Source organism: Crocodylus porosus, unplaced genomic scaffold, assembly GCF_001723895.1.
Source record: "Crocodylus porosus isolate Cpor-Errol unplaced genomic scaffold, CroPor_comp1, whole genome shotgun sequence".
NCBI classification, from domain to species: Eukaryota; Metazoa; Chordata; order Crocodylia; family Crocodylidae; genus Crocodylus; species Crocodylus porosus.
Genome location: NW_017728931.1, coordinates 137,743,329 through 137,755,382, shown reverse-complemented (window position 1 = coordinate 137,755,382; position 12,054 = coordinate 137,743,329). Strand labels below are relative to the sequence as shown.

At 47.9% G+C, this 12,054-nt stretch overlaps 1 protein-coding gene across 1 annotated transcript in view; it reads right to left on the bottom strand.

Annotated features, from left to right (window-relative positions):
- The window catches only part of SFMBT2 (Scm-like with four mbt domains 2), a 164,500-nt gene that overhangs the window by 151,592 nt on the left and 854 nt on the right, over nucleotides 1–12,054 (bottom strand). The window lies entirely within an intron of this gene.

Below are 12,054 nucleotides of genomic sequence, written 5' to 3'. Positions count from 1 at the left end.
GGGGTTGTTCCCCTCGTGGAGTCTAATTCCTTCGGCAGGCAGCAAAAGACACTATAAGAAACCACCTCTTCCCCTTGCTTGTTCCTCCTACAGCTGCCAGGGACTCAGCTGCACTTATCTCGAACCCGCAGCATGGTCATCTCTACTGATACGGGCTGTCTGCATTAAACAAGCCAGCACCCACATTGAACTGCTCTACATTTGTCTCATGAGCTTGTTTTTCTTGATAAACCACATGGGGCGGTAGCGGACAAGCCCTCTCCCAAAGGGTCCCAGAGGACACATCTACACCGCCTCCCAGGAGTGCCACTGAGAAGTGTTCTCCTGGCACATCATGTCACCAGCATGCAACATCAAGCTGGCTACATTGCCTCGTGCCCGGTCTAAGTCGTACAGGCTAGGGACAGACATGACACGTAAACCGGTTTGAGTGATCTGGTTTAAACCCGTAACGGAACAGATGTTCAGTGCACATAAACCAGCTTGAAAATGGCTGAAGCCGGTTTGAGATAAACCTGGTTGAATGCAGTACCAGACTTAACCGACTTGGCTCAAACCGGCTTACGCGCTGTCTGTCCCAGACCGGAGTTGGGAAGAATGGACAGAGCCTGCTCCTCAGCAGCACGTTCAGGTTTGCCGTAGAGTAGCGGCTCTCAACTTCTTTAGACTCGAGGCCCCCCTCAATAGATTTAAAGTGCCCCTCAGAAAACACCAGCTCTTCATTTTCACATGTTTGTTGACTAAAGAAAAACAGAAGAGCAATTCTTCTGTTACGAAGAACTCAGTAAGACCACAATAGGTCTGAATGTTTTTGCCACTATGAATTCCTATTTGAACATCCTGGGTTTATCTTGTGAAACATGGTCATACACCAGTGTCACACCCTTGAAAAGATCACAAGACACCCCAGGGTGCTATGGCACCCTTGTTGAGAATCACTGCTGTAGAAACACTGTAGGTATGCCCAGAGTGACACTTCGTCTTCCCACTTGATGATCCACCCTTCACCTTTCCAGCTGAAAGGGTTTTTTTGGATTAAAAAGGCAAGATGGTGAAAAGGGGATTGGTGGAAAGAATCCCACACCACTTCACGCTTCCTGCACAGTGTGGATAGACACGGACCACTGTGCCCTGGGCATCTTTAAAAAAACATGCATCTCCTATTGACTTCAAGAGGATTCGGTTACTCTTGCAACCCTAAGGAAGGTGGAAATGCGACCCTAATTATATAGTATTCAGTCAGTCAATCATGGTCTACCTGAGCCTAGAAGGCCTGAATGGATAAGGCAGTGATGGCTGAAGCAACTGGAAAGCAAGGGGGTCGCGTGGCTAGAGTTCACATCCCCGACCAGAGGGACCAGGTGCCCATTCCCAGTCTGGAGGATCTTTCAGCAGAAGTCACAAGTGAGGCTTGAACGCACAAGTGCACGCCTAAAACTAGGAAGCCTGCGTACAGGAAAAAAACGTCACCTGCTTAAAGGAAAAAGCATTAAAAGGTGGAGACTGCTGTCTGCTCAAATCACAACAAGGCCCGCATTCAGGTCTCCCCACGGGGCATAAGAGTGTTATGCTCGCCTTGCTCCCAGTCCTTTGGGGAGGGGGCTTCTCGAGGGCACAGCTGCCAAAAGAAGGGGCAGCCCAGAGGTAGACGGGGGCACGGTCACAGCACACTGCACTGCAGCGATTCCCTCCTAAGACCGGGGCCATGCAGCCCGAATGTGGATGAAAGCCTCGTCCACGCTCACCCCACAGGGTAACCACGATTCAAACCCTTGGATTTCTGATCATAGCGCATGGATGGCTGGACCTGTGGGGCCGTTGCCACCTACAATGCAGTAATCACCCACTGAAACCATCCACGTTTCTCAGCAAGTCCATCTGGAGGTCTAGAGGGGCTCAGTAGGCTCAGTACAGCTTGCAGAAGAGCACTTAGCATGTTAGAGGAAACTGTGTTAGTTTAAACGAAGCATAAAGGAGATCTGGGTTTGCGTCCTGACTGCCACTGACTCACAGCGGGACTCTGGATAGGTTACTAATCAATATGAGCCTCACACAATTTGGAACAGGTCTGCCAGGAAGAGTCCTTAGGATACCCCCAAACAGGAGCGTGGCTGCAAAAGCCAAGTCACCAACCCAGTGATGGGTGATGCCTCCACAGAACAGTATCAGGCTCTTGCCAATCTATTGGTTCAACTAAATATCTAGGCCAAATACATGCAAATTCCTTTAGGCTTTTCCCTCCCTCTCCTCAGTCCTCATGGGACTTTGCCTTCATCCATAGACTCCTAGCTTTCCTGCAGGGCTCCAGAAGGACCAGATATTCCCATAACCCTACAGCCTCCACTGGTAGAGGACACCTATTGACCAGAAAAGGGGCCAGTCATCCTGTAAGAGCCTGCTGCTGTTCATCACATGGCTTCGTGAAGGCCTTGGATGCAGCAGTTTCTATGACCTATGGAAATAGGTCCAGCAGCACCATGCTCTCCTAAAGTTGGTTTGGTGGGAACGGGGAGCTATATTCAGAAGAAAGAGGAGCTCCAAATGTGTGACAAAAGACATCAAACCCAAGCCTGTGTAGCACTCAATCACAACCCCATAGGCAACAAGTTCCCACACGAGTGAACTAAGTCATTAGCAGGGCCCTGGGTACAAACAAGTCATTAGTCTGCCCAAGCTGAAGAGCCCAGGGGAAAAACACAGAGAAAACACACCCATTTTTTCACAACCAACAGCAACCCAGGGTCACAGCTGGCTGCCTTTGGACTCCCTAACCTGGGGAGCGTGAATTTACAGCTAGGTTGACCAGGAGCAACCTTCAGCATGGCTCACACACATGGTTCTGGAGCCCCAACACGCTTAACCACGGCCAATACAACCCAGCCCCAGGGTGCAAGACTTCATCCTAAACAAGAGCCCGTTGGCCAATAAAGGGCAAATGCCATCGCTCAATGATTCACCTGGATTCTAGCCAACAGAATAAGCGGCTCCCAGAATGCAATGCACAGGGTGGATCTAAGGAGTTTGCCCCAGAAAAGAGAGCAGGATCCACCAAAGGATTTATTGTCATAATATAAGCCATGCATGCCCACAGAGACAACCGCCCAGCATGCAAGGCTATGTGCCGAGCTGAGAGATTAGGATCCCCAAGGCAGGATCCATCACGACCAAACCTGGAGCATGGACTACCAGGTCATCCACAGCCACCGAGCCTTGTGACTCGTCCCACAAAGGCAACAGCTCCTACAACGTACAGTCAGACATTAGTTATCTAGAATAATCAGTGTTACCGTCATTCTGCAGAATCAATGTTTCCGGATAATCAAACACTGCAGTGTGAAGCGCTGCAAGCCATAACGTTGTACCGCCCGGCAATTTTTTTTTTTTTTAAAAGATATGAACCAAATGTAGTGGGGTGCATAATGCCTTATACTCTCAAAGCATCAGTACATAAACAGCACAGAAATTTTCCACCAACAAGCAAAACCCAGCTGTGGGCCGATGGTTTTGTTCATACAAAATAATCGCAGTTAACTGAATGCCCAGATCAGACTTCCAGATCATTAACTCTCTATTTCAGGCTGTCCAGCCTCTGAGCAGTTGGGGCCACGCAACCACTAAGCCAGGTACCACACACTGCATGATGGCCCTGTCCCTTTCCCACCCCCACCAAATCCACCCATCATCCCACCACATGCAGAGGCCCCAGTCCCTCCAACCCATGGGATCCCTGACACACACCCTGCCCCAGGAGTGGTGGCAGGAAGGGGACACTGGAGGAAGGAAAGGGGAGGCCAGAAACTCCAGCAGCCATAGCAGATGAATGATGGGATGAGCAGTGCCCACACCAGGAGCCCAGGGGCCACAAGTTAATCTCTCATTGCTCCTATGCAGCCGTCAGCTAGACGGCCCTCCAATGCATTATCTGGAGTGAAGCAGTAGAGACAGCAGATCCAGCAGCCCCTAACCAGGCACTCTGGCTGCTTGGGGCACTCAAACCTATTGGATGCAAACACCCAAATGTTCAGGCTGAAGAGAGAAGACTGCAGACTGGGACTCATCTTTCCTACCCGCCACACAGCCAAATTGCAGGTCACGGCACGTGCAATCAGTCCTATTCTATGTATACCGTGCGTCCCCCCCGCTCCCTATCCCACTGGCTTGGCTTGCACCAGCAACACTCCCTCCAGGGTATTAACAGTCTGAACTTGATCCTCTAAACTCCTCCAATGACCCCAATTTAGCTGATATATTCTTCAGAAACAAACCCCCAACACAGGTCAAAACGGGTCAAAATTCTCCTTGTTTGAAGTTAACAAGAAGATGTACACGAACAAAACTACAGGATGTAGCTCAGGGCAAAATCAGATATTATATTACAGGAAGATGTTCCTACCTAAGAACATACTTGTAAAGGATTGTTCATGGCAATCTAGTACAATATTTACACCCCAAAGCATCTGCCTGGTGCAAATGGCCCATCATTCAGAAGTGCTATTGCACCCATTAAAAAGCAGCTGTCCTCTTCTGAGAGAAGCCTGTCTCTCTTTTTAGATAAAGTGCCAGTTGGAAACCTTTTAAGGATCATTTCTTCCAAATTTCTGTGTGCATTATATATATTTAAGGGCTCTAAACAGAGCCTTTTGCCAACTGGTCTCATTTATATCTAGTGACAATTTTGCTCTAGTATTGAACATTCTGCAAGATTTTATTAAGGACAAATAACTACTTCGAACTCACTGCATGGACTCAGAAAAAAAAAATCCTAGGAAAAGGCCCGTTCCAGTCTGAAGAGCTCAAAATGGTCTCAATATCAGGAGGCCGATCTGGTCTCCGTGAAGTCAACAGCTACTTTTGGAACTGAAAATCCAATATACCAATAAATCTATTAAAGAGCTATTTAAGATAAAGGGAAATACGGGCACAAGAACAAATGGGGGAAGATGGCCCAGGAATAAACATAAAATGGAAATTATATTAAGCTTTCTCAGTGTCAGGTTCAAGAACAGCCTTCCAATAAGAGTTGCGGGGTCAAAAACCCAAGTGCGTTCAAAATACAGTGTGATCAGTTCACGAAAAGGATTATACGATAGGGTGTTTGGTCCCTGAGCCCAGTCCTCTGCTATGGCAGGGAGATCCTATCCAGTCATGTCACAGCACAGAATGCTTTTGCCATTAGCTTCAAGCTAGATTACAGGTCTCTTATGCCCTGCTTCACTGCACAGAACAGGCTGGAGTGGGGCATAAGTATACTGATTAGTGATATTAGACAGATAATATAGCAGAGCTAATTAGTCCACCAAACTTGTTAACAAAGGAAAGTTCTTCAGCGTTACTGGACAGATGAGATAAATGGGTAGCCTAACTGTACCCGAGTTAAGCTTTTGGTCTGTATTCCACTTCCATCCGAGCGGGCAGGAGATAATTACCTACAATGATAAATCTATCCACGCTGGAGCCGGTAGCAAAGTGATCTGAAACCGCAGACCATATAAATTCATCTGGGCTTCACTGACTTCAGGATGAGTTCAATGTGCTACAAATGCATTTTCTTTAACTTACAGTTCTCCAGCTAGAACAGGGTGTTTTAGGATTGAAACAGATATTGCCTTTCTGTCCCTCTTCGCTACAATACAAAATTTGATGGTGACACAAAGGCCAAGCAAACAGATATCCGTGCCCCTTGTTACATCAGAAACACCCAAAATTTATGGCCATGACACAGATAGTATCAAATTGTGCCACTATTTAGCAGCAGACATCTATTTGCTTTGTGGCAAGATGGCATGGGCAGTCTGGAGCTCAAATCTATCTCTGGCCTTAGATTACAGAGGACCACTGCTACCGCAGTTATGCCCCTGCCATTTCACAGTATCTTTTCTTGAACCCTTGACTAGTATTGCAAAGCCAAGGTTTTTTTTTTTTTTTCCCCTTACACTGACAAGCTACAGGCTTTTTACTGGCAGCTAAACATTTTTAAAGACACACACTTTTATTGAAACATGCTTTACATAACATAAATGTAACTCTTCTGCCACATGCCGCCTTGCTGCCAAGCCTGTTACAAGGCCTGGGTTCAGATTTAAGGGTTTAACATCAACCATAGTAAAAAAATAAAAGAGCTTGGTTATCAGTAAAGTGTGCAACAATAAAATATGTATTTGTGCTGGCAACCCTGCTTGACAACAGCAATGGTTTTACACTGTGCTTCCCCTGCCTCCCAACCCAACAAAAAGGACTCCGCTACTCACCGCCAGATCCTGATGCCCCTAACTGCATCCTGCACCATTCTGCCCCACCCCATCCCCCAAGTTTTATGCACACCGGCCCCACTCCCTCTAGCCTGCCACAGACCCCCAAAGAAGCCTACCTGTGACCCAGCAGTATTACAGGCAGCCTGGGATGCAGCAGTAGCACATGGCTAAGATAATGCTCACTGTGTGCACACTCAGACACTGAATGGCATTGCTCTATTCTGTCTCTGAGAGCCTCAAGAAAGCTGTGGCTGCTTAAGTGTTTTTACTGACAGCTACAGGTTTTTTTTACAGGCTTTACTGGTAGGCATTTTTAGCCTGCCTTTTTTTTTTGTTTGTTCGTTTGTTTGTTTTTTAACCAACAGTCAGTAAATTTCCTGAGAGTTGGCACCACTGCCCTTGACATGAGGGACAGCAGTGTTCCTCAAACTTTTTAGGTTCGAGACAACCCTCAGTAGACTCAAGGCACTCGTTACTTGACAACGGAAAAATGATAGAGCGCTTTTCCTATTGCAAAGAAGTAAAAACAATGACAACAAGGCAGAATGTTTTTAACACCATGGATTCCTATTTGAAATTCCTGGGTGGGTCTTGCAAATCATGACTGCACACCTAACAGTGCTAACGGTGCATGGCATCCCAAGACACCCTTGAAAGGATCTCACAGCCCCCTAGGGTGCCATGACACCCTGGTTGAAAATCACCGGTTTATGGTGTAGAAAAAAAGCCTCATCCTCATCACCCAATGACAGCTCTCAGGGACAAGCCCAGGGTGCTAGATCGGGCCCTGAAATAGCAAAGATGGTTCTTTCATTAACTGCCAGTGAAATAGTAAGTTTTATTCTCCACTGCCTTGCACCTGTTTTGTACCCCTAGGATCCAGTGGCTGTAAAATGCTGCCATATCCAAGTACTGGTATTTTACATCCACTTTACACAGGTGTAAGTGTCAACACAAGGCTGGCAATGGAGAAACAAAAAAAGACTTATTCGATAGGCATCCTATTTCCAATAGCTTTCTCAGGACCTTGGCTACTTATTAGTGAAACAGGGCTAGATTCAGCAAAGCACTTCATCACATACATAGGTCTCAACTTCAAAGGCTACAGCTTGGCTAAACAGGAGTGGGATTAAGGCAGGCTTAGATTTAAACAGGTACTAAAGTGCTCTGCTGAATCGGGACCTTCCTTGATGAAGACACAATTAGTACCCAAACCCCTTGCAATTTCAGCCATTAGAGGAAACAAAGGGATATAAGCAAGATACAGGGCACGCATTTCAAAGCAGTGGACGGCCACAACTATAGGACTGTTTTAATTCCACCTCTTCCTCGCCTCAGCCATACAAACAGGGTTAAAATTAACAGCTCGTACCGCTTTGACAACTTGAATGCACGCAGCTGTTTATCAATCCAAAACATCTTATTTGGCACCAGCCACAGGGAAAAAAAAAAAACCTCAATCATATCCCAACAGGCCTGATTAATTAAGTGCCAGGACTCTCAGGAGGGAACACGAAACATTAGTTTTGTGGCCCTAATACAAGGGCCAATTCAGAACTCCTTAAATCAGCCAAACTCCCATTGATCAGGATAATAAAGTCTGGCTTTATGGAGCTGCATTTCTCCACGCAGCTTTGCAAGGACGGCAAGCAGATTAGAATCCAGAAAACATCTGCCATCAGATCCTAATGTTTTTTTAGGAAGATTGCACTCTAGTTCTTGGCAGCATCCATTCGCTTTAAACTTTCCAACCAATCAGCATGTGGGCCCTGATCCTACACGCTGCTCCACGCCGCCTGTAGCTTTCCATCCAAAAATAATTCCACTCGCTGGAAGGGACTACGCATTTACATAAGCGTTTGCAGACCCGAGCCACCGTCGTGCACTGGAATCACAATTACTCGCTGCCGTGCCTCAGGACGCTCTGAAGGCAGCCACGGAAGAGCCCTTCCGCCCGGTAAGGGCGAGCAACTGTAGTTTGCAGCGCGCTGGCTGGCACAACCTGCTCAGAATCAATTTGCAACGCACAGTTTAACTCCTAGAGCCCCGCGGGTCAGGTTCAAGGGGGTGATCCCACCCCCTTTTCCCTAAAGGAAAATGAATCAGGTGCCGTTCGCTTCCACAAGCAGTCTCTAAAGATGCAATGGTGAACAGCCAAGTGATGCGAGATCATGCAATATTAATGTGTCATCATACCCAATATAATCAAGATTGTGGACTCCGTGCAAACAGCTGCTTGACCTACATTTATAAAGCAGCGCTCTAAACACCTTCTCCTTGACTTCAGAGTGAAACTGTTCACTAATCAAAACAATTTCTTCCAAGGAACAATTACACAGGAGGTCTATGTACACTCTTTCCTACACGATCTTTTAATGTTCCCAGAAAAGCGACTGCCGGTCTCCCTCCCACGCCCCCCATGAACTGAGATGGACTCAGAGGTTCACAGACTTTACACTACCAGGGTCACAGACATCTTGCTCACATGACACAGGCCACATTTCACCTACTGGTTCCTAGTGTAAGGAATTACTCTTTCCTAGTAAGACAACAAACACTACAAAGACTAATAACTTGTGGCTGAACCAGAGGTTGGATGTGGCTGGACACACCAGCAGTCCAGCCTTACACGAGTTACTCCGCTGCCATTAACAGACCCAATAGTGCGGGCAAGGATCATGTGTGTAAAACTGCAAGATCTGGGTACTCGGCTTATTTCTGAGTAGCATCGCCTAGCCTGTTACAATTCTGCCATCAGATGTCACTTCAGTTTTCTTTTCTTGTTCCTGTTTATTTAGCTTTGTTTAAAACAAAGGAATAAAAATAAAACCTAGAATAGTTATAAATACACTGCTTCCAAATAGCCCTCACGGCGGTATTTTGGGATCTGAGGTTTGTCAAAGCCTGCTTTTACTAGAACTGTTTTCGTAATTTCTAAATGCCAGCACAACCGTTTTTGTTTGCATTTGCTGTCTTCCCCTGCAGGGCTGGCAACCCAAACCTCCGTGTCACTGAGCTGGGAACGCACGAGACGCAAAAAATAAAAGCCAGTCGAAAGCTTCTCCAAGGGAAAGGGAAACCAACAAATCTATTTCCATTGTCCAAGATGCACGAAGTGGAGAGACTAAACATGCTGTTTTAAACAGGAAAACGTCCGGGAGATTGCAAAAAGCAGGAAAACATCCGGGAGACTGCAAACACTAACGACATATAGCAGGTTCCCACCACCCAAAGGGATGCTACAGTAGTCCATAGCGGCTGGACAGCAGTAACACGATTAGCACAACATTTGCCAGCAGCCTTCCTACTATAAGCCACAGCATTCAGGGCTGTATTAACGAGATATTTTTGAGCCGTGTGGATCAAGAAGTTTACCTGGTGCAGATGGCTTCTCTCACACCCCCTGAGCATCTCTGCACCCCATCTATGACAGGACTTGTCAGATCACCGTCCAGACCCGACACCTAATCCATAGCTCTCCCAAATCCTCCTTCTCCACGACACCAAGCATCTTCACCTTCCAAAACCACCTGCTCCAACAGCAATGCCAGCCTCAACGCTTCGCTCATCCGCTTTTCTCCCTAACACACATCACCAGCCTATCTACCTTGGATACCCTTCCTAGTCTGCCTGGCCCCCTCCTTAAGACCCCCTTGCTGCTGTGACAAAAGTAATGGAGTGGCAGTCATTGAAAAACACAGAACAAAACAAGACAAACCGAAAAAAACCCCCACGATCTCCAGCATATCACACTACTAACCCTCACTGAGTAATCACCTGGTCTCACTGCTACTACTCTGTCTTCCCTCCTTATCTTCCATGTTGTACTGTTTCTTCCTCATTGCATCCTGTCTATTTGTTAGCTTATCGACTCCTCTAGGGAAGGGTCATGATTTCTTTCTTCTTCGAGACATTCCCAACACATCTCAATAGACAGAAATATAATAAAAAGGACTTTTGGCCATCGAAGTATAGTGGCCCCGTTACCACTGCAGCTGAAAGGTGACAATTATGATTGGGGGCTGGACTCGATGATTTTCCGAGGTCCCTTCCAGCCCCAGTGTCTAGTGCCTCTGAACGATCGGGATCCTGCTCTTTAAAAGCAGGTATTAGCGGGGTAAGCAGCAGAAGACAGAGGGCTCGGGGTTTGACGGTCATCACAGAAGAAGAGGACGGGGTTCCTGCCTCCTATAAGGAACAGCTTAGTATTAGCCTGATGTTGAAACAAGCTCTTGTTCATAAAAGCTTATGCATCTCCAATTCTGGTAGCCTATGAGGTGCATCTCTGCCCTGCACTGTATAGACTGGCAGGATGGTGCCGTATCCAGGGCTTCCTTGGAGTAGCCCAGGACAGCGTAGGTCAGGGGACATTTCTCCTTCATTTCCAATGCCTCCTTCTTTCCTCACCACTAAGACGATGCCTCTGAGAAACAGGTGTGTCCCCAGAAGAATCCTCCCCGTTTACATTTTTCTGTCTAGTTCGTGACAGAGTCACAATTCACTACACGCTGCTGAAATACTTGAAAGTTCAGTGTCCTTTCAGCAGCTAGCAACACTGGCTTATTACTCCACCAAACTCATCAGAGACTCAATTATGTCTGATTAGATAATAATGGGTTGTCAGGACTTTTTCATATCCACAGACATCATTCTATTTTCATTTAAAGAAGGAAAAAAAAAAAATCTCTCCCTTTTTGGAGGTGGTAACTCAGAATGTTGCCAACAAAGGCTCGTTAAGTGACAGGAAATAATACTGGCCTCTCCCACTGGAGTTTTACATGCTATTTCTAGGGCTAGGGCTTTTAAAGGACTTCAGTGGTCAACCAACTGGTCCAACAAAGAGCTGCTTATGGCTGTGGCCTGCAGGACCATCTATGTGCCTACTACAGATGTCTGCATCTGCATTACACTGCACTGCTGGTGTCTGCCACGGAGTTAAGACATCTGCTAATCATTTATTACTCCACTCTTAATAAGGGAGTGTGACCATAATTGGTTTCTTCATCCTGCATCTTGCCCCAGGTTCCAGGACCAAATGTTCTCTTAAAAAATAACGCCCCAAAGGATCCTTTCCTCCTCCTTTACCACCCACCGATCCTCTGAGCAGCGCCCTGCTTTGTCCCCGATGCCTGCTCTCATTGCATCTTCCCCATCCCACCTGATCCTGGAAGTTACAGTCCTAATCTCTTCTTTGCATAAAAGTGATGAGATGGATTAGGGCAGCGACGCCTCCACCCTCTGTTCCGGGCATCCCACCACTATACAAACGGGATCTTCCCGCTGCAGCCAAAGTGCGCCTGAGGTCTGGAGAGCAGAAAAAACCTGGCTGCCGCAGCTCCCCTCCCCTAACGCAGAGGTTGCAGCTGCTGTGATCGGGGCAAGCAGGGGCTGGATGGAGATCCCTAGTGCCTGCCTCCCAAGGAGCCCCCCAGCTGCTTGATCCCGGCGTCCCCGAGTGCCTTGGCTCTGCCTGGGGCAGCCGGCCGGATCCAGGCTCTGCTCTGCCCCAGCCGGGCAGGGGGCTTGGTTGGCAGCACTCCGAGGGCCAGCTCTCCCGCACCCCCAGGCTCGGGGCAGCGCTCAGGAGCCCGGCGGTGCGAGGACGCGCGTCTTACGCTGCTTTTGCGGGGGTGAAGAGCCTCTGAAGCCACGGCGCACACCCGCTCCGCAAGGAAGCCTCCGGCGGCCGCAGCGGCACCTGCCCGCCCCCACCGGGGACACACGTGCACACACGCGCGCAGGCAGAGACGCGCACACACGGGCAGAGGCACGCGCACGTGCGCGCACAGCCGCAGGCGCCCCC